The sequence below is a fragment of the Pinus tabuliformis genome, chromosome Q (genome assembly GCF_031772625.1).
Source record: "Pinus tabuliformis cultivar Carrire ecotype Pingquan chromosome Q, CPIR1, whole genome shotgun sequence".
Lineage (NCBI taxonomy): Eukaryota > Viridiplantae > Streptophyta > Pinopsida > Pinales > Pinaceae > Pinus > Pinus tabuliformis.
The window spans coordinates 771,934,547-771,955,351 of record NC_142296.1 but is presented as its reverse complement, the minus strand read 5'-3'; the positions used below and the strand labels follow the sequence as shown (position 1 = coordinate 771,955,351).

The 20,805-nt window shown below is 38.6% G+C and overlaps 1 pseudogene; it reads left to right on the top strand.

Annotated features, from left to right (window-relative positions):
- Window positions 1–793: 793 nt before the first annotated feature.
- On the top strand, window positions 794–2,229 carry LOC149221766 (actin-related protein 4 pseudogene; annotated as a pseudogene).
- Window positions 2,230–20,805: the final 18,576 nt, after the last annotated feature.

Here is a 20,805-nt window from a genome sequence, read left to right as displayed (position 1 = left end):
TAATGTATGCGATGGTATCTACAAGACCTGACATTTCACATGCAGTTGGAGTTGTCAGCAGATTCATGGCAAATCCAGGTAAAGAACATTGGCAAGCAGTGAAATGGGTGCTTCGATATCTAAGAGGCACAAGAGATCATTGCATCGTCTTTAATGGTAGTGAAGGATCAGTCTGCGGATATGTAGATGCTGACTATGCAGGTGATTTGGACAAAAGAAGATCTACTACAGGTTATGTCTTTACTCTTGCAGGTGGAGCAATTAGTTGGATGTCAAAGCTTCAAGACACGGTTGCATTGTCCACTACCGAAGCTGAATATATAGTTGCTTCAGATGCCAGTAAAGAAGCAATCTGGTTAAAGGGTTTGCTCGATGAAATCGGAAGAACGCAGGAGAAAGTGAGTGTACTTTGTGACAGTCAAAGTGCTATTCACTTGGCCACAAACCCTGCCTATCACAGCAAAACCAAGCACATTGATGTGAGATATCATTTTCTGAGACATGTGATCGATGGTGGAAAAGTAGCTCTTAAAAAGGTCCACACACGAGAAAATTGTGCAGACATATTCACAAAGCCAGTTACAGTAGAGAAGTTGCGGTGGTGTTTAGCTTCTCTTGGCTTGCAGGAAAGATGATGAATGGGAAAGTTGTTGTCAAGGTGGAGTTTGTTGGTTTGACAACGAACTTGGTTAAACTAACAAAGTCAAACAGTTTTTTGTAACCAATTTAGTTTTTAGTTATGTAACGGGTAGTTTAGTTGTGTGTAACGGTAGCTATTCACATAATATATCGAATGCCATGTAATGAAAACTCATTATTCAATAAAATCAGATACACATTCAGTTTCTATCTTCTTGGTCTTCTCTCATTTTGTTCTTGCTATTCTTTCTTTCTCTGCTCTTATTTCAATAATGGAGGCAAAGATTCCCCAAAGGTGGTTTTTCCTTCTGTTATGGGATCTATTGAGAAAATAGGGATGACTGATGCACTCAAAGTTAAAGGAGATTTAGAATCTTCAGATGCCAAAATGAATGAAAAGCTAGACTCTCAGAAGTCCAAGAGGAAATTGTATGTTGGTTCTCAAGCTCTTAGTTATCGACGTGATTTTATGGAGGTGATTCCAGCTTGAAGGATGGTATTGTTGTTGATTGGAATGTTATGGATAGCATATGGGACCATGATTTTCGGGAGTGCTTTCTAATTTATCCAAAGGACCATCCTCCAATTCCCAACCACAAAGGGAGAGAACGACAGGGCTTATGTTTAAAAGTCACAAGGTGCCATCCCTAGTCTTAGAAAAGAGTGTGGTATTGACTTCCTTTGTTTTAGGACGTCCCACTTCTTTAGTTTTTGATTGTGGTGGTGGGTCAACAACTGTTTCTGCATTCCATGATGGTTATGTTCTTCAAAAGGGCGTGGTGTCTTCTCCCTTTAGCGGGGAGGTTTTAAGTAATTTTCTTATGAGGTTTCTGGAAAATTAAAGGGATTTTGGTCAAGCCTCGAGGTTTATTCAAGAGAAAGGAGGCTCAACCACGAGAATTTCAAGTTACAGATCTTGACTTTCCTAATGCAAGTGTGAGTTATAAAATATACCCACATATGTTTATTGTAAATGATTTCAAGGACGTTGTCTTCCATGTACCAGACACAGCCTTCGATGAACCTACTTATTCTAACATTCCAACAACATCTTATGAACTCTCAGATGGAAAGATAATAGAATTTGGAATTGATAGATTCAAATTTCCTGATCTTATATTCAACCTTTCCCTACTTCAAACACTACCTCATATGGAAAATCTTGATAATTTAGGGAATTCACTTCGTGGCCTTCCTCGGATGGTTATCGAGCGTATAAATAAGTGTGATGTGAATATACGCTGAGACCTTTTTTAGCAGTATTCTGCTTGCTGGTGGCACGACATCAATGCAACAAATGAAGGAATGCTTGGAGAAAGATTTGATGGAGGAAGCACCCCAAGATGCATGAGTGAAGGTACTTGCAAGTGGAAATGCAATAGAAAATCTATTTAGTGTGTGGAATGGAGGAAAAATTTTGGCATCTCTAGGATCCTTTCAACAGATGTGGTTTTTTAAAGCTGAATACGAAGAGCAGTCATGGTTAAACAATGCACCTATGTAATAATAGTTTTGGAGACAATATGTGAATATAATATGCCAGTGATCAAAAGCGGAGCATGCTCCAAATCATCAATTTCCTTCTGCGTGGCAGTAATAATTGAGACTTATTTAACAAATTAATTCTTTTTTCTTTGATCCTTTGATTGGTCAAGGCTACAAGGTTGGTGGACTTATGATTGTGGGTACCTTAGTGGGTAGAGCAGCATTGTCAGGAAAGCTTGTTCAAAAGCTGATCTTCTCAGTTGCAAGAGGTCTTCATAAGGATGCCGACATATTAGAATATGTTTCTTTGCTTCAAATGGCACTTATAGCCTTCATTAAGTTGACTCGGGAGCAGAAAATTAAGTTTTTTCCTTCGAAAGCCCTGGAAGTTCTTTCAAATATCAATGATTTTCCAGTTATTCTTTTGGAACTTTTAAAAACATTCGACATGGAGAGGGAAGACCTGGTATGGGGTCGATTGGAATGAAGCAGCACTTAACACCATTTTTACCATCACATCCAGTGGTTCCTACAGGGAAACTCCAGTGGTTCCTACGAGGAAAATCCTACTTCTAAAGACAAGCAACAACCGCTTGGTACTATATCTGCTGCACCGTGGGGCTCTGCTATAATTTTGCCAATATTGTCTTCCTATGGTGCAATGATGGGAAATCAAGGGGTTTTAGTATATCATGAATACTTGGAGGGAAGCTTGTGCTTGAGGCAAGACTACTAGGACATGAGGCAAGTAAAAATCTGGAGCTTCTATTGTATCAGCTGCATTTATCTGATGTTACAATACTTCACAATTTGGTGGTTATTGTTCTGGTCTATAGTCTTGCATCTATTGCGAAGAAAAGGCTTATATTTTATGGAAAAAGTTTTAACGCGTTACCTCACTTCATCATCTCAATTGGATTCACTTGCCTTACGATCAAAACCATCTACGCCTACTACAAAAAGATATGAAGCAATAGAAGAAACAATCCAGTATGTCAAGGCTAAATGCAAGCTTTATTTCAGTGGTTAAACTGAAGCTTCATTGTTTGAAGACAAAGTTTGTTGTCAAGTGGTTAAACTGATCTAGAGTGCCACAAAGTGCTCTTTCTTCCTTTGGAGCGATTTCAGGGCGTTATTCTCAAATTGGTGTGGTAAACAATGAAGTTCCTTGTTGCTGCGTTATGCCGAGTTATGGATGCAAACTGAAATGGAGTAATGCATACAAACACCACAGAAGGGGTTTGCAAATTTGTTATTTGTATGGCTTTAACCAACACCAGGTTCCATACTTCTTTAGCACTGTACTTTGGGACTGATATCTATATTATTGAGTTATATATATTGGTGAAGTAAAGAATTTCATTCATATTGTTGTTGTGAACTCTTGATTGTCTACATGATTTTGTGTATGTTAATTCTGAATTAAATATATGACAAAAACGCCTACAATAGTATGACTTCCAATTGTTTGATAAAATGCCTCACTGAGAAAATCTATTAAAACTCAAAAATTGCAAATGGTTTTTTCCTAAAGGGAACATTACAAATTGTGATCTTTTGGCTTAGTTTGGTTCTCAGGGTTTGTAGGTCAGTTTGTCCCTGCTGCCAGTTCATAATAGTGGGTCAATAGTCTATTTATTGCCATGCAAGGTATATTTGGTGGGTTCGTGAGGTAGCTTGTTCCTCCCCTGCTTGACCTTGTGCCTCTAGAATGGGGACCTTCTCCCCTCTCAGCTTGTTCTTTCATGTAGAGCGGCCCACCATGCCTCTGCCTACAACTAGTATTGTGTGGTTACATTATTATTATTCTTCCTTTCAAGTAAATAAAAAAGAATGCCGTCTAACTTTATCCCAATTTTGCTGAGGGACACTTGGTATAGGGAGACCTAGCCCTGAATTGGGATAGTACTAAAAATAATGATCTAAAACAACATTGCCTCCAAATAGTATATTAATTGATCCGCCGATCATTCCGGGTGAACTGTATAACTCTGGGGGTCCAGTTGGTAAAGGCGGGTTTCCAGTGTTTCTCTCGGTTTTTTTGGGGTTTTATCGAGCATTGAAGCCAACTAGCCGTCAATTTATTCGTAGGAAGTAAGCATTCAAGATGTGTTCATCATGGTTCTAAGCAGGCCAATATTGTGATCGATTTGGATGCTAGCTGTTAGCTCGGCCCCGTACATCTTCTAGTTTAGTTTAGACCATTCGGATGGGAATCACATGAATAAGATCAGCATGTTATTAGCACGGTTAACAATTAAAGGAGTGTTTGTGAGCATCAGACTCCATGGCCTTTCTTGGTCACACAAACCCATGAAAATCTCTTTGTTTCATATTAGAGATCAGTGTCGAGCAACACTGTCATGGCCACACCAAAAAAGACGATAGCAAAGGTCGGAGAAAGTACTGCGAAGGCCACTAAGGTGTGAGGGCTTAATATTCCTATGCTGGTTTCTTCATAAATGAAGCAGTTCCTTGGGCATTTCTAAGGCTCCTCACTCAGAAGCAGTGAAAAAGATCTGGGAATACGTCAAAGCTAACAGTCTCCAGGTTCATCTCACTTCATTTTTCTTTAATGCTTTAATTGATTCATTCGACATAAATTGTTGAGGGTTTCAGTCTTCCATTTATATATCAATCTCATTATTGCTATATTTTAAAGTGTACAACCCAACCACATTTTTACAGAGTTATATCAGGTTATTTTCGCTAAGAAATAGAACGAAAGCAAGCTTCTGGTTGCGACAAAATGTATGAGTAGTTTCGCTTGATTTTGCCCTTTTATTTTTTAATTATCGGTTCACTAGTTTTTTCTGCGATGTTAATAGTTTCTTTCTCATGAAACATTATTAAGGTCAATAGAGGAAATATTGATGTTTCGTCCTGTGGAAACTTCCGACTGGAAAAACACGTTGGATGGTAGGGAGCTTGCGGTAGACAATTGAGGTCATCCCAAATATATATGTCCAGCCAAGAGGACAGACATAAAAGTTAGGGCATAGACTTATCGGACCTGATGATTCACCCTAATAAAACTAGTAAAGAAACCCAAATCTCAATATGGCGGGTCAAGCTAGACCTCGACTGAGATAGTATAGTATTGTGAGGGGAAGGGCTTTGTTGACCGGCTTAGGTCAATAGAGGAAACACTGATAAGCATAGAAGAATGATGTAACAAATGGGGATTGGGTCACTAAGGAGTTTGGTCAGGAGTACTAATAAAATATGGTGTGAAACCATCACTAGGGGTCAAGTGGGGAAAGGGGATATTGGTGAAATGGTTATCTAAGGATTTGGGAGGTGGTTTGGGGAATTTAAAATCAATATTATTATTAAGGTCTAAAGTGTTGTTATTAAAATATTAATTAATTGTATTAAAAGCATTATCATTAAGAGGATTAGTATCAAGGAAATTATTTGAATGACTATTTGAATCTTTTACCGAAGTATGATTGATAAAGGCCTTGGTATAAGCAATCAAAGAATTAGTTGGAGTTACACCATACATGTATACCTAAAGATTCTTGTTAACATGCATGACGACATATTTGGGTTATGATTCAATTGATTCATGGAAGTCATACTCTAATAAATTAATTGCAGGGTTTATGTGAGGGGGGCATAAAGAAGAATTCAATAAGTTTAGTTGGCATGAAAAAAAGAGAGGTATGCATGGTCAAGAATGTCATGGACTGATTACGGTTAGGGTTTGAGACATAAGTCATGAAACCTAATAATACCTAACAATAGTTCAACCACCACTAAACTCAGTAGGTTGGATGGGGATACAAATTAGTGAGAGCCTGTAGCTAGTGAGGGAAAGTATGACTAAGGTGAGGGTGCACAGGATGAGAATGGGAGGATGTGAAGTGTAGGTGCATATGTGAAGGAAGCTTTAAGGGATTTAGGATAAACCAAGCTTTCCATCATGTAATATAAAAATAGGAGGGAGGAAAGCGATGAAGCATCATCATCAATTGAAGAGATAGGAGTAGTTTCAGGGTTCAAAAGGGAAGCCATCAAATGATTAGAAATCCTAGGGAGAGATGCATAATTTTTAACAAATAAATTATTAAATTTACATATATGTTACACATATGTGCTTAGTAGTGGTAGATTAAAAAATGAAGGATGCCCTCTTAAAAAAACATGGACTAATGCATGACCAAATATTTAAAAAAAAAATGTGGAGAGATTTAGATGCATATTAAATACCTAGAAAAAAACTATTAATATTAAATATGGCAATGTGGATTCCAGCACATAGAATGAAGATATCCCTATTGAAGTTTCGATTGGGATCTATTCTTCAAACATTTTGATGAATGTGTGTAAATGGTGGAAGAATAAGGGAGTCTTGGCATCATTCCGAGCTCTTTTCCCTCTTTATAGTCATTCAAGCCTTAGTCATCGTTGATGATGGGTGGAGTGTCCACTCTAAATGTTGTACATTTAAAAAACTCTCTACATAGTTTATTCCAAAAATCTCTCGTACATTATGTCTAACTATGGAAACCTACACTCTCAAATTTTGTACTTGTATGGAGAGGATTGTCTCAAGGGGACATGGACTTTTGAAGAGCTCGGACTTAAAGTGTTGGAATGAGTGGTAGATATTACCTTTATTAAGCGATGTCGAGACTTCCTTATTCTACATGGGTCATTTTATCTTCAATTTCAACTTTAGGAGGCTCTTCCACTTATACAATTTCATTGATAACAATATTAGGTTTTTCCACATTGTTTGTGTTAATTTCATTGTCTATATTTTTATCTTCCACTTTTTGTTTTGTTGTCTTCTCTTTCTTCAAATTCTTCATTTGTGTTTGTAAACTTTTATTATGATACCTCAAATTATAAATTTCATCATCTTTTGTTGATATATTTTTATTAATACCTTCAATCTCTCCTTAGCGATCATTTTTTATGTTGTTAATTTTTTGTTGTAGCTCTCTTATCTATTGTTGAAATTTGTGAATATTTGTATTTTACTTCTCCAATTCCCTTCAAGTGTGCACAACTTTTCCATCTTTTTCGATGAGGGTTTTGTTCAAATATTTAATTTTCCTTTCTAAATCATCATAATCTTCTTGTTGTGATTCCTTGTCATAATGAAATGTCACAATTTGTATGGGTATATATATTTTAATGATGGAACTTTTGTGCATGACCTCACTCTAAAATCATGCAATATTATCCTTTTTCCCTCATATGTGGCTCTCAATTATTTATTTATTTAAGAAGAACGTCTTGAATATTTTTTTCTAGTTAGAACCTATAACCATGTTAACAATATTGTTTTGGGAAGTTTTAGTGTCTATGGATAAACGCTTAAACCCCTAGACTAGTAGCAAAGTCTAGAAAACCAGTGCAAAGCATTCTCGACTTTTCCTATGACCAATAGATTAAATAAGAGATAAAGAAGCCTACCTGTAGTTTTCGCTTGCTCCTTATCTCCCTTGACCAATTCTATCGCTCCTCTCCGTACTTAATCCACTTGGAGAGTACCTGTACACAGACAGAAGACAACAACTGATCAAAGAAACTGATAATGATATATTGATTAAACATAGCATGGAATCAAGTACATGCTACACACATGAAAGCATGAATGAATAACACAAGCCTGTGGAAAAAGCTTTGAACAATTTATTAGTAAAAGGAAGAGTTACAACCCATTTCCTGATTTAGCATCACTCCTCCAGTTAAATCCCATCCTCTCCTCATAACAAGCAAGACATTTTGAAATCATTACAATACTTGAAATCAACTCAAGTCTCATACTAACAGCATCTCCCTATAATTCAACAATTTCCAGCCCTTGATCACTTGAATGAGTGGTCTTTTTATAGGTGAATGAAGGAAGTTATGCCATAGATGGTGATAATGAATGCCCCCCTAAACTTAGAATTTAGTTCCATGGAGGAAGGGATAAGGGATTGATGTTCCTTAACTCCCTTCCTCATCCAAATATGAGCTCAAAGGGGTAGATAGGTTTGAGAAACTTTTAGAGGCATCTAATGGATAAGGAATATTTCAAACCCTCATGGAAATTTGCTCAAATTTGCCCAGCACAGGCCAAAGAGGGACCAAGTGCATTGCATATCACCCTATCAGTGTATGGTTTGCATTACAATGCACCCTAATGAAGGCCTACCTATGCTAATCTTCTTAGAGGCAGTTTCTGGATGATTTTGGTTATGGAACTTCTTGGGAAGCTAGGCATTCTGATGGTTGACTTCTTTAGGGCATGTAACAATTGAATTAGGGTTGATGAGCCCTAATAGTACTGATCTATAAGTTGGGGTTAATGTGCCCAAATGGATTTGTAACCGTTTCCCCCTAAAGCATGAAGTCGTAAATATGTATGTCGAGTGAAATTCTTTATCATGTGGAGAGGAGGTTTCGAAGCGGAAGGTGACCTGCATCAATTACAATACATATATCATGATAATTTAATTTTTTCTCATGAACTTGCTGAGGGAAGGCATACCCTGCTCAGCTTATAGACTTTCATTACATGTACAAATATAGTCATCTACAGATATAGATCCATGAATGGATGACCATGAATGTAAGGCCATTGTACATTTGATTTAGTACTCCTAAAATCATCACAGCCCGGATGGATGAAACTGGATCCGGGGTCTTCAATCTCATTCAATCTTTTGCTCAAGTACAAGTCTAACCATGTAAATAGATGTTCTGAAGTCGAACATGGGAAGACATCATCTGATTACCGGCCAATGATGTAAGCCGTTAACAGATGCGAGAGGAATCACTGATAATGATAATGACCCTCAAGGTACTATAGTACATTTCGCATGGTGTGAACAAATGATTTGATGTCGAACACCATACAAAGTCTTTCGGTCGAAGGCCAGTGATGTCAACCTATCACCGGAAGCGAGAAACTTGCCATTGATGTATGCAAGCCTCAAGGTACTGAAGGTGTGTTTCTAAGTCAACTTCTTGGATGATGTGCTAATGTCGACAAGATGCGACTCATTGCAGGAGGGCCTTGATGTATCCCACATCAATGAAACGAAATGAGGTAAATGATTTTGGAGATGAAAAATCGACTGACGACACAAGGTTCAGGAATGACAGTCATGAAAATGAAGGTTTACGGTATTGCAAAGGATGAAGTTTGAACTGAATGACTTCTCTTGAACATGTCTGCGACACTAAGATGAATTGATAGCATTTACCCAAAACAAAGTAATTGCTGGTAGGATAGACCAACGGTATGATAACCATCAAGCTGAATGACCCAACCCACATAGTCACGGTGATGAGGTGAAAGTGTCATGTTCAAGAGCAACTTGCTACCATAAAGTTTTGTAAGCTTTTTCCAATTTTCCCCAGTCATTGCTGACTAGTGCCTCTTTATTTTTTATCAAGATTGAGGAGGATAACATATTATTGTTGTATAATTTCACCCTTCAGGTGAATTCATCGCTATTTGATGCTTTAACAAGTCTAACAAAGGTGAAATTCGGTCTTCTCTAGATAGACAAGTTTGTCACTATTTGATGTTTTGACAAGTTTAAAGACAAAGATAACTTAGTCCTTTTCATGTTTAGGGAGTTTGAAAAGGGATGAAAAAGAAACTCCACAAGTTCTTTTTCGTAAAATAATCTCTCAAGTCCGAAAAAGTGTAAAATAATACAAGAGAGATATTGTTTCCAATCCTTTAACAAGTTGGAATGGACAAGCGCTCGGTAATCTTTTCATATTTAGAGAGTTTGAAAAGAGATTAAAGAGGACTCCAAGGGGGTTCCTTTTTCATTTTTAACAAAGCTTGAAAAAGAGATAAAAGTTTGCTTTGTGGTCAAATATGTTCAATTTACATTTGAGCACGTGAAATTCTACATTTCAATTGTTAAACCTGCTCAAAACACCATCAAAATAGATTAAAAATACATGTTTCATGGATAAAAATGAATAAAAACTAATGTTTACTCCATCAATGTGCAAGAAATAAACATAAAAACAAGTTTTACCATTCATTTTTACCATTTCAATTTTACCTTTTGATTTTGGTGCTCTGGAGTAGTTTTTACCTTGAAGTTCACTAGCTGATTGCAGAGGATTCAGTAGACCGTTCCTCGTGCTGTTCGAACCAGGTAGGAGCTATCTCTATTCTCTTTCATTTCATTCCATTTTTATTTTCATATTTAAGCAAAAATTTTGAGTTTTTGATGCCCTAGGGTTTCATTTTTGAACTATGGAATTAGCGCACCCTTTCAGTATCGAAAGGTGCACTGCATTGCACACACCCAGAAGGCTGTATGCATTGCAGTGCACTGTCTCTAAGGGAGGGGTGTGTTGGGTGAAAAACCCAAATTTACACAGTTGTTTTCTCCCAAATTTTTTGCTGCTTTTTTCAAAAAATGGATCCTAATTTGTTTAATGGTTTCATTGCAAACATTCATCAGATCAAAATGGTGATTATATGGAGAGAATTAGGGCATGAAGAACAAGATATGATTGCCATAAATAATCAGGGGACGGTTGAGGCCCTAAGGAATTGTGGGTTACTCAAGTATTTTCGATTATCTAGCATGTAGCAACAAATTGAGCTTTTACAGTTCCTTGTTTGTTCTTGGGATCCTACTGATCAAGCCTTCCACATCAGGGACAAAGTGATCCCATTTACCATCGATGATATCTACTTTCTGACTGGACTATCGAGGCGGGGTGCCCCCATCTCACCATCAGGATTTTCCAGAGGAGGTGAAGCAGTGAGAGATTATATACAACAGTTCTGTCGGGAAGGTGCTCAACCTAGAAGAGACAGAAAGATTAACATCAGGGATGTAGAAATTCCCGTTGTAGATCAATAAATTATGCAATATCCTAAAACACAATATAAGATCTACTTCTACAACACTTTGCGGAAGCTTAATCGAATTGAGCAAGATCAAGAGAACACATATAACTGAGAATGAGAAATCAATCACACATAACACAGAATAAATAACTTGAGGAAAGCCTCAACCTAAAACCCCAATCTCTGTATTATCATACAAGTGGAAATCTTGTTCAAGTTGCAAAAAGAATTAACTCTCAAGCTATCCTGCTCTCTCTATAATCAAATAATACTGCTCATAAACAGTCAAAGGCTCTCACAACCTTCTCCTCTGCCGTCCAAGCCTTCTATTTCCTTGCGCAGTTTTTCGTGGGGTCCAATGCTTCCAATTGTGTGAATTCCCACCTCACATGGTTCACTTGGCTCAGAAATAACTGCATAAACTTAAAGGAGATAATTCCTTCTACATGGATGAGTTTCCTTTATAGGAAAAAAATACATCCAATTGATAGTACATTATCCCTCCTCTGATCTCAATTGGGTCTCTGATAGAACTGACATGTATGAGTTATTTATGAGAGAATATTCAGTTATCTAGAGAGTAGCAGTTACATGCATGCAAGCATTAACTAACTGAACTCACAATTAATTCAACAAACAGTTTGAATTAATCTAACTGGACTTGACTCAGTTAACTGAGTCAACTAATTACAACTCAATATTACAACTCATCCTTATCTCTTTAATTGATGGATAAATTCTTCAATTAATGGAGAAATTGTTGCATGTCCTCACATAGACTTCATGTTTGATTTTTCACAACTAATTAACTCATGGTGAATTAATTAATTTATTTTCAAACAGTTGTTAAGTTCAAATTCGATTTTACTTCTCAATTTTAGTCCAGGGACTGACTAAAATTGGAATCTATCCCGAACTGCTAAAAATAGCAATACTATTTTTAGCACTTCCATTTTTCATTCCCTGTTGCTTAATCCAACACTGGTATCCAAACTACTATTTTTAGCACTTCTATTTTTAGCATTTCTTGTTGCTATTTTCAATATTCCCTCTCAACAAGAAAGGCATTCAACTCAAACCCTATCCTGTACCTTTGGAATTTTCTGCATGCAACACTTCTACCGAGTGTGGTATCTCCAGCAACTCTAGAAACAAAAAAAAGCCCCAACTGACCTCTCTATTGGGTTAGAAACATACTCTAATGCTGAAGCTCTACCTATTGCTAATAAGTGCTCCCTGTCTAACCTCTGAGCTGCTACAACACTCCATGCATCTCGCATTGTTGCACACCTCTCTGTGCCATCCCGCATTGGTGCAACACTCCTGTGCCTCTCGCATTGTTGCAGCTTGCTAGCTCTACATTGTCATGGGAATCCTGCATTGTAGCTCTCTCTGCCGCTCCATCCACATCTGTCTCTACCCACTCAGTCAATCCTGCTACTCCTCGTTGGGGCTCCTGTAGCATGTAGGTTTTAACCTCGTACAAAATTACCTGCATACGAATTCTAAAACATAGAAAATAAACAATGTGAGAGCATAACACATAAAACACATATACACAGAGATTTTCCCCTGGATCCCAAAACCAGGACTACCAGCTTGATTTTTCATTATGTTCCTTTCAATTTTATAATACATATTTATACATGCCGAAGCATCCAATACCATGGACCGAAAACCATTGTGTCCAATACCATGGATCGAAAACCATCGCGTCCAAAAACATGTGCGAAAATCATGCACAAAACCACAACTGGGTCCGCCCATCCTACCATAGGGTCTAAAACCAAATTTTTTATGAGTATGCCTCAAACCCCCTGTGACCCCCCCCTGCTACACAATCGACACAACGAAGGAGGGCTACACCCCCCCCCCCGCCCCCCAGTTAACTAGTCATGGAAAGAATATAACACAACCCAACATTCTCCCACTTGTTGTTTTCTTTCCACAGGGGGCCACAAGAGAGCTTAGTCATTTTTTCAACCATAAAATTCCCATTGTCTCTCTACACCAAGGGAACTTTTCGGAGCTCAAAGATTTTTTCAATGCATCTGCAATATTCTTCAAAGTGTCCACCTTTACCAGCGACACCTTTTTGTCTTCTATCATATCCCTCACGAAGTGATACTGAACATCAATGTGCTTTTCCTTTGAATGATATGTGGGGTTCTTTGCCAAGAAAATTTTACTTTGGCTATCATAGTCTATCCTTATAGCTCCCTGTACTAACCCCATACTTGAACACAATCTCTGCAACCAAACTACTTCCTTGCTTGCATGAGTGGCCACGATGTATTCTGCCCCTATAGTTGATAGTGCCACTACAGATTTTTTCTTACTCATTCAACTGGCTGCACCTCCAAATAGGTTAAACACATACCCACTTGTAGCTCTTCTTTGATCCAGATCTCTAGCCTAGTTTGCATCAACAAAGCCACAAATATCCAACATTCTGTCTAATCCTGATCTTCCTTGGTAGCACAAACCATAATCACTAGTGCCACGCAAATACTTGAAAACCCGTTTCACTGCTGTCCAATGCTCCTTCCCTAGTTTTGACATAAACCTACTCAATACTTCCATGCATGTGGAATGTTTGGTCTCGTACATACCATTGCATACATCAGGCTACCGACTGCACTTGCATATGGAACACGGGACATGTCCTCTTCCTCTTCTTGTGTCTTGGGACACTGTTCAGCAGATAACCTCACACCTACAGGAATAAGAACCTTCACCGGTTTACTATCCTGCATATTAAACCTCTGTAGTATTGTCTTGACATACTTCCTCTGGTTTAACCAGAGCTTCCTCTTTACCTGATCTCTTTTAATTTCCATGCTCAAAATATAGTTTGCAGCACCAAGATCTTTCATGTCGAATTTGGAGGACAATTGGGTCTTCAAATCCTGGATAATTTCTTTGTCATTTCCAACCAACAACATATCATCCACATACAAGACTAGATAAATAACACGGTCACCAATTAATTTAAAATACACACAGTGATCTGCTTTGCTTCTGTTGAAGCCAATTCCCCGTATAAATGTATCAAATTTCTGATGACACATCCTTGGTGACTGTTTTAACCCATACAGAGACTTCTTTAACTTGCATACTAGTTCTTTCTTACCCTTCACCGCAAAGCCTTCAGGTTGCTTCATGTATATTTCCTCTTCCAGATCCCTGTGAAGAAATGATGTCTTCACATCCATCTGTTCTACCTCAAAATCAAAAGCAGCAGCAACAGATAGAAGTAATCTAATAGAAGTTACTTTGGCAACAGGAGAAAAAATATCACCAAAATCAATTCCCTGCACCTGGGAATAACCTTTTGCTACCAACCGAGCTTTATATTTCTCCACCTTTCCTTCTGCATTTGTCTTCTTCTTGAACACCCATTTGTTGCCAATGGGTTTCCTTCCATCCAGCAACTCTACTAGATCCAAAGCCTCATTTTTGTGAAAAGATGCCATTTCATCAACCATGGCCTCTTTCCAGAGTTTGCCATCCTCTTAATCCACTGCTTCCTTCACAGTTCTGGGATCATCGTCAGTAATAGATAAAGCAAAATTGGAACAGAAAGCAGATGGACTATACCTTTCTGGCTGCCTTCCTTGATCAGGTGCTCATGTCCTAAGTGTCGTAAAATGCTCAAAATTTAAAGTGCTCAGAACTGGTTCAAAGTTGAACGACTGGAAAGTTCTCGTCTTCCCGATTCCGGTGCCGCAAACGGTTCGAAAAACGGTCGTCGTATGAGGAAGTTATGGCAAAAAGAAGAATTTGTCCATAACATTAGAAATTTTATTTTTTCAAAAAAAAAATTAAAAAAGGAACATTTTGCAGAATATTCCAGAGAATATTCTCTTTTTAGCAGCCAATCAGACGCTGCCACGTGGCAGGCCCGGAGGCCGCCACGTGGCCCCCAGATGACGTCAGCAAGATGGGTTGGGCGGATTATTTAAAAATGTTTTTGGTCGAATGGGGGATCGAACCCCCGACCTGTGGTATATTAACCAAGCACTTTACCGCTGGACCACGTGGTCACATGTGGTTAGAAAGGCAAAAATATATTGATATAAAGTTTGAAATGGCATGGGGCGGAAACCAAAGGGGGCCAGCCCCCCTCTCATATGACCATGACCCAGGAACCAAGGGCTTAAGCCCTAACCGCCAGCAAACCACCAGCGCGCAATCCGAGGCAACCACCCAAACATTAAATGTAACTGCAGTTAAGTTGGCGGAATTTTGGTAGGAGCGCCAAATTTGGCGGACCCGCCATAATTGGTGGAGCTAACTGGAGTTAACTAAAGTTAGCTGGAGTTTTTGTAGGGGCAGCTGGCAGTTGGGAGTAAATGGCCATAACTTTGGCTAGGAAAGTCCGTTTTGGACGAATTTTTTTTGATTTTGGGTATTTTCGACCTTCTGAAGCCATTGGTGCAGGTCTTACAGCCATCTGAGGTCATTTGTAGAGGTTTTGGAGCCGTGAAACTTCTAGGAGCCACCAGGGCCCAGTTTTGTGAAGACTGTATAGGGTTGCAAGTATGCATTGGAGGTGATCCAATAGTCAATCCTGAAGGATTCAAGTGTTTTGAATCCATTTTTACCATCTATTTCTCCTGTAGATGCTTCTATTCAGCTGTATTTTCAATTTGAGCATTTAATAAAAACAAGGACAAGCCCGGTTGGGAGCTTTGGACCCAGCAGACGTAGCCATGGAGGGGGTGAACTGCTTTATCAACTTCTTTTGCATTTGTGGTTGATTTATTTTGCAGAACAAATTCGTTTTAATGTGTTAAACAGTAAAATGAAATAACTCTGCTATGCTTAAATGGGTCATGAACAGCTGAAAATTTCATGTGTTTTCTTTCTGCAAGACATGGAAATCTTTTAAACATGTTTAATTCTGAATTGAATACCTTGCAAACAAATTTCAAGTAGTTTCAAATTCAGATCAAGTTGGTATCAAAGCTCAGGGTTTTGTGTAAAGATCTTCTAACTGTCTTGCAAGTATTGATGCTTACCAGGTTGAAACTTAAAAGAGGGGAAGGACAGTTGACTAGAGAACGAGAGAATCCTCAGTCAAGGAAGGCCAGAGAGCCATCACCTCCACCTTCAATTTCACCCTCAAGAGTCTCAGCAGAAGCTTCAAGGATGTTTGAACATGAAGGAGAAATTCCTATAGAGACAGATCCAAGAGAAGAAGAAAGAGTTTTCAGAAAGGCTTTCTTAGACCTCACTGAAATGGTGAGGATATTGTACCAAGAAAGAAATGAGAAATTGGCTGGAGAAGGGTCCAAACATCCACATGAAGGAGAGGGCTCTTCAGGAGGTAAGAAGGATGATGATCATTCCAAGAAAGGACATGGAGGAAATGGTGATCCACCACCCCCATCTTCACCTTCTTCCTCTTCATCCTCGTCTTCTTCTGTTCATAAGCATAAATCCTCTGGAAAAAGTCCTTTTTTGAAGCTTGATGTAAAATTCGAATTACCTATGTTTAATGGTGAAGTGAATGTAGAAAAGCTTGACAACTGGATTAGGTAGTTGGAAGTTTACTTGAGGATCCAGAATATGCATGATGATGCCACAAAGATTCAGTTGGCTTCTTTGAGAATAGATGGAGCAGCATTGGTCTGGTGGGAGGCCAAGACTAAAGAGGAGATCAAGAAATTTGGTAAGGTTACCTTAACATGGCCTGAATTTCTGTTAGCCATTAAAAAACAGTTTTATCCTCTTACTCACATGCAGAAGGCCATTATGAATTGGCAAAATTTCAGACAACTTAAGGGTCAGAGTGTCCAAGACTACACCCAAGAATTCAGGAGAAGAGCTCTCTTGTTAGGGGTAGATTTACAGACCCAAGAAACCTTGCTGAAATACATCGGTGGCTTGCATAGCTACCTTAGACACACCATCTTGATGTTTAACCCTATTAGCCTGGACGAGGTTTGTGTCCAAGCTACCCATTTAGAGGCAAGGGGAAAAAACACATTTGAAGAGGGTAGAAACAAGCCCCCCAAGGGGAAAAAAAGAGAGAAAACCTCCAAGGGAAAGAGCAAAAAGAATGCATCTGTCAAACAGGAGAGTGAGAAAGTGATCTGTAAACACTATTCTAAACCAGGCCATGAGGAGAAAAACTGTTGGAAATTACATCCTGAAAAAAGACCTCAATCTAACAAATCCAAAGGGAAACAGAAAACTGCTACTACTACATCTACACCACAAGATTTAGGGGAAGATTCAGGTGATGAAACCAAAATTGCAGCCATGGGTTTGAAAAACTTGAAGGGAAAAGAAATTGAAACTCAAGCCAGCACTAGTACCTCAAACTACCATGTACAAGCTCCTAATGAGGAAGAAAGAATTGAACTGTTTCATGTGAGGGTGATTTCAAAACATACTAAAATTGACACACTTTTTGATAGTGGGTCACAAGCAAACCTTATATCAGAGGACTTGGTCAAGCAGCTTAAACTTGAGACCGTTCCACATCCGAAGCCATATCCACTTGTATGGATTTGCAAAGATGCAAATTTACAAGTTTCAAGAAAGTGCACATTGCGCTTTGCAATTACTGCACATTTTATTGACACAGTTGAACTTGATGTGGTACCTTTTGATATAGCAGGAATTTTTTTGGGAAGTCCTTACTTGTTTGACAGGAAAGCTATCTTTCATCGCCATGAAAACAAATATCATCTTTTCAAAGATGGTAAGGAGTTCATTGTTAGAGCTCATCGCAAGAAGACAAATATAGCGATGGTGAATGCAGGACAGGTAAAAAGGCTGGTCAATTCAAGTAAGAATTTTGTCCTTCTTATGATTAAGCCCAAGGTTAATGTGAATCATGAGTCATTTGACAATTGTGATCTAGAACTTAAATCAGATCTGTATGATGTAGTTGATGCATATCATGAGATGTTTTAGGAGCCAACAGGTTTGCCTCCTAAGAGGGAGATTCAACATGAAATCCATTTGCATCCAGATTGTCCTCTTCCAAACATAGGCATGTACCGCATGTCTATTATGGAGAATGCTGAAATAAAGAAGCAAATCAAGGACTTGTTGGACAAGGGTTTCATAAGGCCAAGTACTTCGCCATGTGGGTCACCGATTGTATTGATTCCAAAGAAAGATGGCACTTGGCGTATGTGTGTTGATTTCAGGGCCTTGAACAAGATAACGGTAAAGAATCGTTACCCACTCTCAAGGATAGATGATTTGCTAGATCAGCTGAAAGATGCTCGATATTTCACTAAGCTAGACTTGCGCAGTGGATATCATCAAGTGAGAATTGAAGAAAGTGACATTTGGAAGACAACCTTTAAAACCAAACAAGGACTCTTTGAGTGGCTTGTGATGCCATTTGGTTTGTGCAATGCACCTGCAACTTTCATGCAGGTAATGGATGATGTCTTGCGTCCTTTTCTTGATGATTTTGTTATTGTCTACTTAGATGACATCTTAATTTTCAGCAAGTCTAGAGAAGATCATGTCATGCATGTTAGGAAAGTACTTGATGTTTTGAAGAAGAATCAGTTATTTCTTAAAATGTCAAAGTGTGAATTTGGAAAGACTTATTTGGTTTATTTGGGACACATAGTAGGAGGAGGTGCTTTGCGATTGATCCTGCTAAGATTGAGGCTATTGTGAAGTGGCCTACTCCCAAATCCATAACAGAGGTAAGAAGTTTTTTGGGTGTAGCTCAATATTGGAGGAAGTTTAGCTCTAACTTCTCTTCGATAGCAGCTCCTATGCATGCAGTGACAAGTGTGAAGCATGCTTTCCAATGGGGAGGCAAGCAACAAAAAGCTTTCGAATCTTTGAAAGAGAAGATTAGTTCAGCTCCAGTCCTTGCATTACCGGATTTGAGATAGCCATTTGAGATACAAACTGATGCTAGTGATTATGCTATGGGTGCAGTTCTTCTACAACATGGTAAGCCTATTGCTTTTCATTCTGAAACTTTTAATGGTGCTGTTGTAAATTATCCTACATATGATAAGGAGTTGTATGCGTTGGTACAAAGCGTCAAAAAGTAGAAACACTATTTGATGGGCAAAGAAACTGTTATACATACCGACCATCAACCCTTACAGTACTTGCAATCACAAAGCAAGTTACAACAGTCACGACACTTCAGATGGATGGGCTTCTTGCAACAGTTCCATTTGGTAATAAGGTACAAGAAAGGTACTTTGAATAAGGTTGCTGATATGTTTTCAAGGCCTATTATTGGTGTTGTTACTTTACTTAAGAATGATTCCATTGTACATGATAGTTACATAGAACAATATGCATCTCATGATGACTTTAAAGATGTATATGCTAACTTGAGTAAAGGGAATCATGTAGAGGAAAATGACTATCACATGCATAACAATTTGCTGTTTCATTTGGGCAAGCTGTGTATACCATAGGGGGAGAGGATAAATGTCATAAGAGAAGCTCATTCTTCTCTTATTGCTGGCCATTTTGGTGTGAGCAAAACAGTTGCACATCTACAGAGGTATTGCTATTGGCCTCGCATGGTAGATTCTGTTTCAAGGTTCATAAGAGGTTGTTCATTATGTGCTACAAGCAAGCCTAGCAACAGGAAGCTTGGTTTGTATACTCCTTTTCCGGTACCTTCTAGACCATGGGAGAGCATCTCTATGGATTTTGTAGGAGGTTTGCCAAAATCTCGAAAGAAGCATGATTATTTATATGTAGTAGTTGATCTTTTCAGCAAAATGTGTATACTTATGCCTTGTAAGAAAACTATAACTGCTGAACAAACCGCTGAATTTTTTTTCATCATGTATGGATTCACTTTGGTTTGCCTACTTCCATTATTAGTGACAGGGATTCCAGATTTGTGGGGAATTTTTGGTCCAACCTATGGGAGATGATGGACACAAAGTTGAAGAAAAGTACTGCTTTCCATCCGCAAACAGATGGACAAACCGAAGTTGTGAACAGAACCATTGTGCACCTCTTGAGAGGATATTGCAGCAAGCATCCCAGCTTTGGGATGAACATTTGCACTACATACAACATGCTTACAATCGTGCCAAGCACTCTTTCACAAACACCTCACCGTTTGAAGCTTGTTTTGGTTATTTGCCAAAAATCACCTCTTGATTTCATTCTTGAGAAAGATGTTGCCATTGAGGGACATAGTGACATTGACAAAGCTCGTTCATTCATTGAAAGAATTCAGCAAATACATCAGCAAATTCAAGAACAGCTTGAGAAGAGTCAAGGCAAGTACAAGGAAAGAAACGACAAGCATAGAGTCGATCACAAGTTTCAAGAAGGGGATGAGGTATGGCTGTACATTAGTAAGGAAAGGATGCAAGGAGAAGGTAAAAAGCTGAAGCCTATTCGTTATGGTCCATTCAAAATCCTCAAGAAGGTTGGAAATAATGCTTTTCAATTAGATTTGCCTTCCTACATGCAAATGTATTCTGTTGTCAATGTGGAGAACTTACGTTTGTATGAACCTCCTTTGATTGCTGATCATGAAAATGCTGTTCAGCTGCCATCTATAGAAGATTTCTCGCCATAATTCTTAGATGAGCTGAAAGAAGATACAATCCTTGACAGAAGGACACGCACTTCAAGAAGGGCAGTGTAGATTATGTTCGGGTTGGTTTCAAAGGCAGCGAACCGAACAAGGCAAAGTGGATGGAGGTGGACAGAGTGAGGGAGTTTTACCCTCACCTCTTTAACAGGTAGTTGAAGGCTTTTGGGGTCCAAAAGCTTCCCAATGGGGAGGCGTGATCAGGTGCTCATGTCCTAAGTGTCGTAAAATGCTCAAAATTTAAAGTGCTCAGAACTGGTTCAAAGTTGAACGACTG